This window comes from Pipra filicauda, unplaced genomic scaffold (assembly GCF_003945595.2).
Source record: "Pipra filicauda isolate LSUMZ 115617 unplaced genomic scaffold, ASM394559v2 scaffold278_size1010298_pilon, whole genome shotgun sequence".
NCBI classification, from domain to species: Eukaryota; Metazoa; Chordata; class Aves; order Passeriformes; family Pipridae; genus Pipra; species Pipra filicauda.
In genome coordinates this window covers 486,705-500,727 of record NW_024104396.1, presented here as the reverse complement: position 1 = coordinate 500,727, position 14,023 = coordinate 486,705, and the positions used below count along the sequence as shown (strand labels likewise).

Genomic DNA, 14,023 nt, shown 5'->3' with positions numbered 1-14,023 from the left:
GGGGGTCCCTCACGAAGGTGCCCCCGGGGTCCTTCATCCCGCCCCTGGGCGGGGCCCTCCCACGCCCCGCCCCTTTTTACCGCCGCCGAGCGCGCGCCGGGCGGGAGGCGGAGCCCCGATCACGTGAAGGGCGAAAGGAAGGGGCGGGCCTTCCCCCGCGCGCGGTGCTCACGTGGTCGCCAGGAGGGCGCGGGGGGGGGTAGAGGCGGAAGCGGGGCTGGTGGATGGTCGCGAGCTGGCGGTGCGTGAGGGGCGCGCGCGGCCCCGGGGGGGGGGGGCGGAGGGAGCGCGACACACGGGGGGCTCCACGCGAGCGGCTCCACGCGAGCGCGTCGTGTCACGTCACGTCACGTGCGGGGGGGCAGGAGGGCAGGAGCAACCCCGCGCGCGCGTGGAGGAGGAGGAGGAGGAGGAGGAAGGGGAGGTCACGTGACGGTCGCGGGCGCCGCCGCCGCTTTGTGACCGCACCGGGGCAGGTACCGCGCGCGCGGGGGGCGCGAGGCGCCCCTCACACCGCCCCCCCCGCCAACGGCCCCCGCTCCCCCGCCAGAGGCGCCCCCGCAGCCCGGCCCCGCTTTGTCTGCCCGCCGCTGCCCCGCTCCGTCCCTCGGTCCGTCCCTCGGTCCGTGGGTCGGTCGGTGTCCGCCCGGGCCGCCCCGCCCCGGCGCGCCCGCCGGCGGGTTGCGGGGGGACGCGGCTCTGCCCTACTTTCCGTGGCAGCCGCCCTGGCCTAGATCGCTGCCCCCCCCTCAGCCCGCTCGGCAGGGCCGCGGGCGCGGGCAGCGCCCACCCCGCCGGGCACGGGGAGCCCACCCGGCCCCCTCAGAGGTGGGTTCGGCACCCGCGGGAGAGCCCTGCAGCCGGGCAGGAGGGGTCCCGTCTCATCTCCTCACTCCCGGGGTTCCTCCTGGCGGGTTGGTCCCTGTGACTGCGGGGGTGTGAGGGAAGGGGGTGCAGCGGAGGTCTAGTGGGGCTGGCGGAGGGAGTCGGGGCAGAGGGGAGGCGGCAGCTCGGGAAGGGAACAGCTGGGTGAACAGGTATCGATCTGTGTCTTGCGCGGGGCTTTACTTCCATGTTGTTGCCCATCCCCTTCCCGGCTGCTCCCTCGCTGGTGGTGGGGGCTCACAGCTGCAGACAATGACACCTCGGGACACACAGTGGGTTACTTGAGGACATGGCAATGAATGAACCATTCTCGGTGTTAACCTGCTCCACCTGGTCTTTTCTCGCCGTCGGTTGTGTCTGGTTGCTCTGAATTGGGTGTCAGGGCAAGGCTTTACTGTTGGTCTGGCTCATGTTGCCTTTAAAAACAACAACAAAAAAATCTGTGTTTTCTCTTGTTGCTGGAGAAAATTGCATCAGGGAAGTGAGCTGGTAGATACTCCTCTGCAAGAAGCTGGGTGTGGGAAGGACCTGCTGCACATCTGAGGCTGGTGGCAAGGATCTGAGCTCTGTATGTGGAATAGGTTCAAAAGCATGTGCTGGAATGTCTGCAGTGCTGTTGGGTGCCACCTGGGAGCTGCTCAGGGTGGACTGGTTTGAAGCTTCTCTCCTGTAGATTTGTTAATACCAGGAGTGTGGATTTGCAGAGCCCTCCTGGTTGTGTTCAGGGGTACATGATGTCATGTGGAGCAGAAACTTGGGGTTTGCTGTGGAGCTGTGTGAGGGGAAGCTGTGGAAAGGGAATGGAGGGGCCGTCCTGGCCTGAGAGCAGCTGTTTTTTTCCAAGTGAAGAAATTGGAGCTGGATGTGAGGGAAGGAAAAGGAGGGGGAGCAGTGCTTGCCGTTGAAACAGAGCCCTTCACAAAAAACAGCAGCGACTCAGCCTCCTGGTTTTGCTTTTTTAGTATTTACCAGGCCCTTTTAGCAATTCCCTTGGTTTTATCACATTCTCTAATGGAATCTGGGTTTGGATTCCTACCTGGCTGACTCAGTATTTATGCCTGAGCCCAGTCTCTCTGTGGTGGTTTGACCTAACTTGTTTAAAGAATTTATTTTTAACCTTACACTAGGTAACTTGAAAGCAAGCAGGGCTAAATCACTTTGCAGGATTAATGATGGGGACTCCTGGAGGGTTACATGGAGAAACTGGATTAACTGGTGTAAACCAATTTTGATGTAGAGTCTGGAAAGTGAGCTGGCTTGTGTATTTATAACCTCAACAATCTTGGTACCTCCGAGGACGTAGGGAAGAGTGGGAATTGGACAGGCTCTGTTCTGCTTTGCCCTGGTTGCAATTTTAGCCATGTGTTGATTTTGAAAACTGTTTATAATAAAAAAGGCATGAAAATTCTGAAGTTTAGACTGTTACATTTGTTTTGGCCAGTCCTCTGTAAAGCTCCTGGTGCCATGACTTGCAAAAGGGTTTGATCATTCAACGGGACTTGGGAACTACAGGCTCACCACTAAAATCTAAGGAAGCCAATGGGAAATCAAACAAAAGAATCTCGTCTGTAACTGAAGCTGTTATTTTTTTAAATTCTTTTTGTTTGTTCTTCCAATTTTTTAAGTTACTGTTTCAGAACCCAGAAGCAGATTGTTGTTCTGTATTTCTTCCATGGACTTTAGTTATAGGTGATGTTTTCCTCACAGAATGCCATTTTTTGGTGTATTTTATGTTTGTTGCTGGTGTCCCCCTAGTGATGCTGCTCCTAGCAGTGCTGATTAACTGTGCTTGCGCAATGTGTGTGGCCTGTACTGTTAATGCTCTATTAATAATTAGCATTGGTAGTACTACTGTTAGCAGTGATGTTTGCTTGCAGTTTCAGTCGTGTTTATTACCAGCTCTTGGAGCAGGTACTTCATGAAAGACCAGGAATAAGACTTTAGATCCTTTATGAATCTTTTTATTTATCTTTGTCGCTTTTTTGGTTGAAGCACATGACCAGGACTCTGAAGACCCGTGTTCAGTGCTCGGAGCCTCGTGTGACCTTGCTAAAAGAGAAGCCAAGGGACTTGTCCCCTTTGTAAGATGACAGACTAAAGAAACTCTGTGTTGTATTTGTAGACTTCAAACCTGGAAGGTGCTAGAGGAAATACAAGTGATACTCATTGCAATGTTGTTATTCTGCTGGAAATTTGGGTGAATTTGGTTTTTTTTCTGATACAGTGTGTTTACTTGTAGCCCACTGGATCCTTTTTGGTTTTCAGAGAAGACCTAGTTTGGACTTGTACTATTTTTCATATAACTTCCCTAAACAAGTTACGTTCATTAAAGTGAGAGCTGGGATGAAAGGTTGTGAGGTGCCTGCTTTGCAATTACTTCGGGTTCGTATTTTACAAGAACTGTACAAAGGGTTTGTCTGTTTTGCTCTGACATGAAAGTCCATGCTCTTTGATTTTGGCCATCTGAACTGCGAGTCTTTTGGAACTCCCCTTCTGCCTGGGGCTCCTGCAAGGCTGTTCCTTCCACAGGTGTGGCACCCTCAGCCCTCTCTCCCCATTACTTTTCAGTGCTGCAAAGGGTAAACAGGGACTGAAGACAGTTCAGAGGTGGTATAATCTGATGCCTAAGATCTCATGGCTTGCTCAGCTTACTTTTACAACATCATAAATATTTTGCTGAGCTTGTTTTACTTATGTTCTCCTTAGATTGTACAAGTAAAACTTGTAAAATAGGTTATGTGAACAACTTTGTGCAGCTCCCTCGGATGGAGTTGTTTCTATTCTCAATTCTCTTGAAATTCTCTTTTTTCCCTTTTTGTCCAGCTGTCTTTGTGAAACCTGCATGATATTGTGGCTTCTTTTTGAAGATAAACTGATAAAGCTTTTTTCCTCTCCCTTCCCAGCTTCCAACAGATGAGCTTGGAAGAGTCCTTAGCCTGGCTGAGTGTAGCATTTTGCATTAAAAACAATGAAATGTTTCCCATGTTGAGCGAGCTTTGATCTCTCTTGAGCCTTAAGGTTTGCCCGAAGTAGTACTCTATGGTGAACCTTATGGTTTTGTTTTTCTGCTTTATCATACAGGAAATACATTTTATTCCTGCAGAAGATGCATGTGCAATGGAATTCTTGTTACAGAGTCACTCACTATTTTAATCCAAAGTTAAATGAAGGAAAGACAAATACTTTCTTAGCCTCCAGATCTGAATCATCAGGTTGCACTTTTTTTAACCTGGTTTAATGGGGGGGAAAAAATGTCTGTCTCAGTCTGTTAGGCAGTCCTGTGGTTGAAGGTGTAAAATTTGAATTCACTAGCTATGATCATGTTCCTAAATATTTTTGATGGTTAGCTGTAGAGAGAGGATGTCTTTCTGCAGTTTTATTGTGTCTGGCATAGATTTCATTTGTATTTCTTATGACAAAAGTACTGTTCCTGGAAGTAGGATGATGCTTTACAGACCATAGTGAGGTTCCGTTTGAGCAAAGAAAACATAGTATTTTTTTATACTCTGTTTTGTCAAGTGTGTTGAGGATGGTGGAAATATAGTAACATAGAGTGAAGCATATGGCTTCTGAAAACTTTCTGCTTCTTCTTCCTGTTTGATTCTCAATGTTAACTGAATTATGGCTGTTTTATGCTAAACACTTGACTGATATCTCGTACTATCACATTGCCCATGTCTCCCTGTATTTCAAAGCTATTGCTGATTTATTTTTTTTGTCTCTGCATTCTTCCTCAATTTTTAGAATTGCATGTTGTCTTACACACAGTTTCAGTAACATGAATCTGAAAGGAATCCTGGTACCAAACCCTGCTGTGCTCTTGGGCTGTACATAGGATTTATACAATTTCTTCTTGTATTGAAGGAATTCTGGTCCATACTTTTGGTGGGTTGTACCCCGAGGGGCAGATGTCTGCTGTGCTTTTATTTCGGCTTTCAGTCAGGCATTCTTGAGATCACTGACTTGTGATCTGTTTTGGAGGCTGAGGTAAGAGAGACCTAAGTTACTGATGTTAATTTTGGGTGACTAAATGTGATGACGGAGAGCAGTACTGCACATCCTGGTCTTGTGCTTCACTTTCTTTTATTAGCCACTGAATGAATTTCTGAATGTTTGGAACATGGGGTAAGTGCCAAGGGGTGACTGCCTCAAATTCAGTTTAGAGAGAGACTGGAATAGTGTCTCCATGAAGGCAAGTTAATGAATATGCAAAAGTGGGGTTTCTTCTCAGTGTTTGAGAAAACCTTGTGGCTTTCTAATACACATCCTCAACCTGTTGAGTTTCTTTGCTGCATCCTGATGTCCAGATTAGCAGCAATGCCCAGGAACTCTTCTTTACATCTTAGGAAAAGACGCTTATTATCTTCCTTGAATAGTTCTTTGTTGTGACTGAAACATAAAACTTTCAATTTTAGACCTGTACTCCAGTTTTCATCGTTTGCCATTTTATATGCTGATGTAGTAGTGTATGTTGCTGGATTTAATGTCCCAATGGCTTTTATCCTACCTGATTTAATTGATTCCGTTGGTTTTCTCTTTTATTGCTGTCAGAACAGAATTGCTAGAGCTTGAGTTGTCCCTAACGAAGCTTGTGGGGCATTTTTGGTAACAGCTTTTCTGTTATATATAGGACTTGCTTCCCTTTTCACTTCACTCAATCACAGGCTGTGTGAGATTGGCAGTGACTTCTAGAGGTGGTCTTGTCTCCCCTTGCTCAAGCAGGGCCACCTTCAGCGGGTTACCCGGGACTGTGTCTGGACATCTTTTGTACACTCCACCCCCTCACTGAGGACCCTGTGCTGTGCCAATGCTTGGTCACCCTCAGAGTACAAAAGCTTTCCCTGACGTTCACATGGAGCCTCCTGCGTTTCAGTCTGTGCCTGTTGGCTCTGGTCCTGTCACTGGGCATGGCTGGGAGGAGCTTGGCTCTGTCTGTGCACCTTTCCAGGTACTTACATACCTTGTTAAGGCACCGCATCCCTCCAAGCTTTCTTCTCTGGGTTAAACCACATGACATAGTAAAATCTGTAGTCCTTCAGGCAAACTCAACCCATATGTCCTTACAGGCCCTTGAGAAGGAGGTGGATTAAGCATTGAATTTAGTATGGGTGGTGACTCTTGATCGGTGGAGGAGTGGGTGGGTCTGGGATATGGATGGGTTCAGAGAAGGTGCTGTGAAAATGCGGTAAGATGCATATTTCAAATCTAAATAATTTCTGTGCTTTCAGATAAGAAGTAATTGGCTGTCCCAGCTCTAGCTGAAGACTAATTCAACAGTTCTGTGAGGGAGGAAACAGGTCAAACACCTGATTGTCTGCTAGTGCTAGAATTGCCCAAGTCCAGTGTATGTTCTGTCTAGGAATTGCCTGGATTGTAAATGATGGCTTAATGTACATACATCATTTAGGAGAGGTTAGGCTGAGTTCTTGCTGTACTTCTGCATATTGAGCAGTTCATTTTATAAAGTTGTGTCTATCAAAGTAATTTTTAAAAGTACTTTTTAATGAGACTGAAGCCCAAACTTTGCAGAATTACGTGAGTCCTGGTAAATTAGAAGGGACCAGACCAGCCCATTTTTCATATTCTTCCAAACCTGGACACCTTCCCTGAAAACCCCAAGACCCCTACAGCTGTAGAGGAAGGTTGAAATAAAGTGAGATGGTTAAAATTGCTTTCATGGTTAAGGTTATTGAATCTCAGGAGTTCTGGGACAACTCTTTTAGAACAGTCATCTGAAATGAAACATCACTGAGATGTAGTTTCTGCTTGGAAACCTACCTCAAATATTTGGATGACTTCACTCCCTTGCTGATTCTGTTGATTGCTGGGGAGTGCTTTTGAGAACCTCAGTCATGGGAGAGAGCGAAGCAAAAATATGTAACTTTTATATTTGTTCTCAGTAGACAAATCCATTAAAATAAATGATCAGCAGAAGACATTCTGAGTGTTTCACTAGTTATGAAATGACCCACCCATTATAAAATACAATAAAACATAGTGAAAAAAACTGCAGAACCATCACTTTTCAGTTCCATTTAGTATCTAAGTGAAAATTGAGCACAAAAACATATTTAGTGAGGCATCTTACCTTACAGGCCAGAATGAGCAGGTTTTGAACACTTGATTCAGTCTGTGGTACCTAAAACCATTCCACCCAGCAAAAAAAGCAAGTAGCTGTTTGAGGCTGGAACTGAATGTAGGGGAGAAAAAAAACAGAAGAGTTTAGCAATTGGACTTGGCATTGTTTTCCTTCCCAGGACTTTATTTAGGAGTGGTGGGTGGCCAGGAACTGGTTTTATGGTTTTAGTTTCCCTTTATTGGCAGACCCTGATTGAAAAGGTGACATATAACCCTTCCTTCCTTTCCAGTTGCTCCACAAAGGTTAGGATCAGTTGTTAACATGTTCTTTTGACGGTACTTTCCTTGACCCCACAGACAGGTTCTAATGCAGTATGTATAGGGAGAGGGACACAGTGAGTTGCTTGTGGAGGAGCAGGAGGAGGATGTGGCTTGGGGGTGATTAAAAGACAGGTTTGGGATGGGGGAAAAGGGGGGAAGAATTTGGTATTCCTGAGCTTGATACTTGTTACTTTGATTTGTTTGTTCAAGTTATTCAGTCTGGTTGATAGCAGCAGAATCATGTCCCCAGTAATGCTGGGGAACCTTAGGTGTGTCTTAACAAACAAACCGAGTTCCCGCTTTGATGAGCTGCACTGAAAGTGAGTAATGAAATAGGGCTGGGAATGATCAGCTCTGGTGAAAAACCCAGGGAGGAGGGAGGGGTCTCTGTTCTCAGCATCCCTCTTGGCTGCTAAATCTGCCTGGTGGATTACTGGACACCGTGGCTGCGTTTCAGTCCTTTGAAATGGTGTTACTCTGTTGGTGGGTAGCAGCTGGCTCTTTGCTAATGCCAACTGGAAAGTTGTGAGATTGTTTTGCATCTTGCTTCTGGTATTCCTACAGATGTGTTTTTGTTCTGCACTTATGGGTATGCATAGAGCAGCACTGACAACTTGCCATGTTCCCCAGAAGTTTGTATATGAACAGACACGCTGGAAAGACTGTGAAAGTTTTTTAAAGATAATTTTTTCTCTTTTTTTAAAAGAGGAATGTTGAAGGGGATAAGCTATCTCTTCTGGCACCCAGTAATTCTGGGGAAAGTTAGCTCTCTTGGTAGATCCACTTAGGCCTTCTGCTGAGTACAATGAGAACCTTACCCTCTCTTGTATTTCCTGAAAAATCCCAACTTCAGGCTTCTCAGGTAGACTTCACGTAAGCATAGCTCAAACATGGTGCTAAACTTTTGCTAAAATGTATGTCTGAACACCACTGATTTTGTTACAGTTAAAGCCTAAAAACATTCATCTGAATACACTATGGAAAAGCCTGAAAATAGAGCTTCACACTAGGCTGGTTTATCTAAATGCATATTTGGGTATTATGACTCTATTCTGTTTCATACTACTATGATATTTATGGCTACAGAGGTGTGTGGCTCTGCTTTCCTGAAATCTTAAAAGACCAACCTGGAGGAAGTGCTATGCTTAGCTCTTCCAGGACTTGGTGTGCATTGACCTTCCAAGCAGTCAAGCTTCAGGGATGTGTCAAAGCTTGTTGAAATACTGACTACAGTGTCTGTTCTCCACCTCTCTTTTTCAGAAGTTATATATATTTTTAAAATTACCCAGATTTATAATTTAAAAGAAAAAAGTAAATATGTCCTCAATTTAATTTAAAAAAACTATAAAATTAAGATCTTTGTTATGCTTCAGATCAGTTTAAAATAAAAAACTCCCCAAAAGCTCATCTTAACAAAGGTGATGTGAATATTTTCCAGTTGTACTAAATCCAAAACATCACAGCTGCAAGAGTCTTAGGATTAACCAAAACACTGTCATATGTTTTTGGAACTTAGGCTTTCAAGATTTTTACAGCAGTTGGATATCTGACTATTTTAGTTTGACTGCAATTACTTCTCACAGTTAAACAACAACTTGGGTTTGTCAGGGTAAAACAACTGCTGGCAAGTGAGTTCCAGATAAACATTTGTTTAATTTTAATTCCCTCTGAAGTAAAATTACAGCCTTTAGAGTATTCACATTACTTTGTAAGGTTGACTTTTTTTTGTTGTTGTTGTTGATTCACCAGGTTTGATCCTAGTTTTTCTTCTCACTTTATGTCATTGCTTTCCTGGAGCTCTTTGTTTTATTCCTCATTTAAATTTGGTAGGAACTGATAATTCAGTCAAACAAAGGTTTTTATTCTCAAATGTGCTTGTGTGTTAGAATATACATTGAAGTCTAACATAATCTCTGATATGGAAGGCCTTACTCTCGGTGCTTTGTGTTTTGGGAATTTTCTGGATTTTATTCATTGTGTATATAACATTTGAGAATTTAGAATGGTTTTAAAGGGAAGTTATGTCTCTGGCTTTTGGAATGAGATAATCTATTTAAACATACTTTTTCCTTCCCTTTCTTCTTTCCCTGACAAAAAAATATCTGAAAAGAGCACAAAATGTTTTTCTTGGATGTATTTGTGACTCTTCAAATGGACTTTCATGAATAAGTGGAAGTAAAAATTCTACTCCTTGAAGTTGCTGTTCTCAGCAGTTGTATGTATACTCAGCAATGTTTAAAAGCAGTGTATTGAGAGCTGTTTTATCCCTTTCTATCAGTCTTTTGCATTTGATCCTGCAAAGAAATTCCTGTGATGTAGCTGTGGGGTCACAGTATCTTCCAACAGATCCCTAAAACTCAGACTTCAAGGCGGGGTTCTTTTGGATATCAAAACTAAGGTCATGCTAACACCTTCTTCCTTACAATTTTGGAGCATAACAACAAGGTTGGCAAGTACCGTTTTTCTAATTTTAGACATCAGAAAATGGAGGAACCAGAAGGACAGTACCACTTAGATGAGGCTTGTATGCTTTCAAAAAACCACACGAAAAACCCCTGCAGAACTGCGAATTTCAGTATGCTAAAGATGAGAGCAACAATGAACAACTTCTTAGGTGGTCACGTTCTGCTGATTGCAGCTTAGGGTGAATGCTGTGTCTTGGACCTTTTCCTCTGATCAGAGGAGGCATGTTGCGTTCTTCTTTGTACAATTTTTATTTTCACTTTATTCTAGTGAATCAGATTCTTACTAGTTTTCCAGAAACCATGTTTTGGGCAGTGTACTCATTGAACTTGAAAAACAGTCTTGTGTTAAATTAAGAACACATTTAAGGCATCATACTGTTGTGCATTTTAAACTTGCCTACCATTGGTTTCTGAATTTATTTACAGTGTCATCTTGCCCTTTGCAGCAAGTATGCTTAGCAGTCCCCTGCTCTGCTAGAATTTTTAAGTAACACTCTGTAAATGGCTGAAAATTATTGCAGTGTTTAAAAAGCTGTTACTTAAGTTTGTAGAGCAGTTTTTAGAACTGGAAATATTTCATCTTGGTTATCCCTTGCTTATCCTTTGGTTGTTTCTGTGTACATGTAGCTTTCTGGTTGTTTTGGAGAAAATTGATGTTTACAGTGCATCTTGTGCTGAAGTGGTTTTCAAGACTGTTGCTGCCAAACCATTTGTTTAGTGAAGTTTTTATAGGTGCAGTGTGATCTCTAAAGCTGATACCTGTGATATTTTAATGCTGTAGCTAGAGTTGAACACTGCAGTTAGCAAAATATGTGTTCTAGGTGCAGTCTAAGAATTCACATGTGTACCAAGGGTGAGGTGCACAGCTGTTTCAGAAACTAAGATGTGAAGATTATAAGTCCATTTTCTTTCAAAAGTGAGTAACTTCATCTTGCAGCAGAGTGCTTGTTCTTTTAGACTGGTGGTAAAATACACAGTTGACTACTATCTTCTTGGGATGTGTTAAAAAACAGATTTTCTACTTAGGCATTTTAATATTGCCTTCCACAGTATATAAACCTGCATACCGGTGTGGAATTGAGGGGATGTGATTCATTGCTATGCTGTACTAAAGTAATTCAGCAGAGTACAAAAATATGTTAAAGGGGAACCTTAACTTTATGGAAAGACGGGAAGTACGTTTCTGTGAAAAGGAATTTCTTAATGGCCTATTAATAGGAAGGAAGTTTTGAAGAAAAACTTTATATGCTCATTAAGATTTTGCAAATTAAAAAAAAAATTACTCTTGCATTTTTGTCAATTTTATTATGAGCTAGTCTGGCTTGGAAAGAAATGGTGGGGGAGAATGAAGATGCATGGAAGCCAAACAATGTTTAAGTCAGTCCAGACTTGCAGAAAAAGGTAACAACAGGGCTGGAACAGTAGCTGTGGGTCTTAGAAGGAGCCTATGGGAAGTTCCCCCCTACTTAGGTTGGAGAGAAAATGAATAGTGAATTAAATGCAATAAAACTGGGCAAGTTGATGTCCCATTTTGGGCAGTTTATCTCTTTGGTGTCTTCTATAGAAAGGTTAAGAAACTAAGAAGTGAGTGATGAATTTAATTTTGATGTAGTATTAAAGATAAGAACAGCCTTGGATGACTTTATTCCTGCTTTTAGATTTGAATTCTGTGTAAAGGGATCTTTATTTGCCTGCTTCTTTCTACCACATTGTACATTTGAGGTTGTAAAGATAGTTAATCCTCCATCTCTTTGGATAGACCTGACCTCCTGTAAATTCTAGAATGATGGAACAAGTGTAAGTGAATTTACATGTGACACAAGGTGAGAAGCTGTGATTGTGAGGAAAATAATGCTCAAAATCACGTGGAAAAGCTTGAGGTAAAGCCACGTTTTCTGACTGAAGCAAATCAAGATGAGGAGTAGTATCAAAGGAAACTTCTCAAACCTGCCTTGTTTGAAGGTAGACAAAAGTGTAATAACGGTTGTGACCATAGAAGGAGCAATCCAGAGGTGACAGAGAAGTGAAAATGCTCTTTGATGGCTTTCAGTTCTTGGTGCTGTTTCTGTGGTTGGTTGTCTCTGAGCACCTGACAGTGCATTGGTAAAAGGATTTCACTTCTCACAGTGTTTCACTTTGGAAGACTAAACCAAATGGCCCGTAGTTTTCATTTAGAGGTTATGTACAGTAAAGATTGTTAAGAAAGAAAGTGGTTAATACTGCCTTACAGATTATTTCTTTTCCTCCTTTTGGAACTTTATGTTCAGAATTTTATGTCACTGCAAAAAAAGTTGCTTTTTTACTTTGGTGGATAGTCCTCCTGCTTAAGATGAACCTTGAGAAATATCATCATCTGGGGGATAAATATAGAAAGATGTTCCAGAATATCTTGCTTTATTTAAAAGATTTTTTTTTTTTCAGTAAGACTCCTGGTCTCTTTTGGCAAGACTTCTTTGGTCTTCTGAATGTGAGCATGTCACAGGGAGTGGTCTGTACTGGTGGTCTTCCTTTGGTGTCTAGTTTAAGGAGTTGGGCTCTGTTCATGTGTGGGAATGATACTGAGCTCTTTGGTGTTGCTACCAAAACTCTGAAGTTAAAACAAAAAAATCTGATATCATGATGTTTTTAGCACATTTTATAGATACAGGTTTACTGACTGATTACACAGTGTATTTCCTGCATATATAAAAAATCATTGATTTTATATAAATGATATAAAATCATTGCAGCTTGTAGTTTCACCATTGCTTTTTGTTGTGAGTGTTGTAATGTGACCTGTGACGGATCTAAATTAATCCTCCCCTCCAAAACTTTTCTGTGGTGGCACTTTCTACTTTGTCCCTCGTTATCAATCTAGTGTGAATTAACTACGTGCCTTTTCTTTTTTTTTTTTTTTTTTTTTTTTTTTTTTTAATGCAGTCGAGTGTGTTTCCGCAAGTGTGAGAATGTAACAAATGTCTCTGCTCTTGCTGGGCTATTTTTAGTCCTCTCGCTTGTATCTGTTTCTATTCGAAGAATTCCTTTGGAAGCTGTTCCAGGAGAGCGTGGTTTGGTGGCACCGGAGGGGGCAGGGAGAGCGCAAGCACGGAGTGTGTTCGTGATCTGTCAGGGAGATGTGGAGTGTGCGGTGCTGCTTCCTGTGTGCCACCTCGTTTCGAGCACCCACTCAAAGAGAATTCCCCCCGGGGGGGGGGATTGTCGTGACTGGTGTTACCTGTTTCTTGGTATCGTTTGGAGTACCTGGTTTCAGCTTGAATCTTCTTACCTGGTTTGCTTTTCTGTGGAAAAAGCAATTCATTTTAGGGGCTACTGTATCAGAGCAAGTAGCTGAATTATGCATTTCTGCAGCTTAATAACCGAAACTGACAGTTCCCATTACTTGTTTTTCCCTCCTCTTTTTGTTCGTTTGTTTTTTGTTTTATTTGTTTTGTTCTGATACCAGTCTAATCTGGATTAACCTTCCCAATAAATTTTTGTAAAGGTTTTCATTTGTTATTTAACAGCCTTCTTTTTTTTTCTCTCTTTGTCTGTGGCAGGCATTATTCATCTTGTGGGTACAGCTAGTTGTTGATTGTAGTGGTAGTGATGGATGGGGGATGATCCACTGAACCTTTTTTCTTTTAAACTGTTCTTACAAATGGTGCTCTTGAGGAACTGGAAGCCTGAAGTGTCCTTGATGTTTGGTGGCAGCTCCTGTTGTGTGTACTGTCATAGCCCAACCTTTAACTGTTCTGCAAGTGTCCTGCTGACATTGTCACTAGAGAAGTGAGGAATAGTGGTTTTGAGAAAAGTCAGTCACAGTTAGTACAGGAAGGTCGTCAGTCCTGTGCAGCTTTAGTGGTGTACTTCAGCCTTATCTGAGATGCTTTGACCACTTAAATATTTTTTTTCCTTGTAGTATTGATAGCTTAACCAGAGTGTGACCTGAGAACATAGGTCTGTCCATGTATTCTTTGAAGAGAATGTCTATAACTTGTTTGGTTTGTACTCTGCAGCTGTTTCCTCACCTTCATATATATGTGTGTGCCCTGAGCTCACCCAGACTTCTTGCTGACCCCTGAGTTAACCTTGGAATAGGCTGGAAAGTTGTGCGAATTATTAGAATCTGCAGAGGCTTTACCTGGTGATTCTTTGGGTGGAGGGAGCCATTTGAAGAACTTCCAAGTCACCCAGCCCTATCTTCCTGAATGAGTTTGTCTGGATTTCCTCCTTTCCCTCTCAGCGGGGCTGCTGTGAGTTTTAATGAGCTGGCAGAGTGAACAAGCCGAGGTGGG

General features: G+C 43.0%; 1 protein-coding gene across 6 annotated transcripts in view; it reads left to right on the top strand.

The window, feature by feature from the left end:
- The first annotated feature begins 577 nt into the window (after positions 1-577).
- The window catches only part of UBAP2 (ubiquitin associated protein 2), a 106,251-nt gene continuing 92,805 nt past the window's right edge, over positions 578-14,023 (top strand). For all 6 annotated transcript variants that reach the window (XM_039382630.1, XM_039382628.1, XM_039382629.1 and 3 more), the window contains exon 1: positions 578-828. The gene's annotated coding sequence lies outside the window, so the exon portion shown is untranslated. The remainder of the gene's footprint in view (positions 829-14,023) is intronic.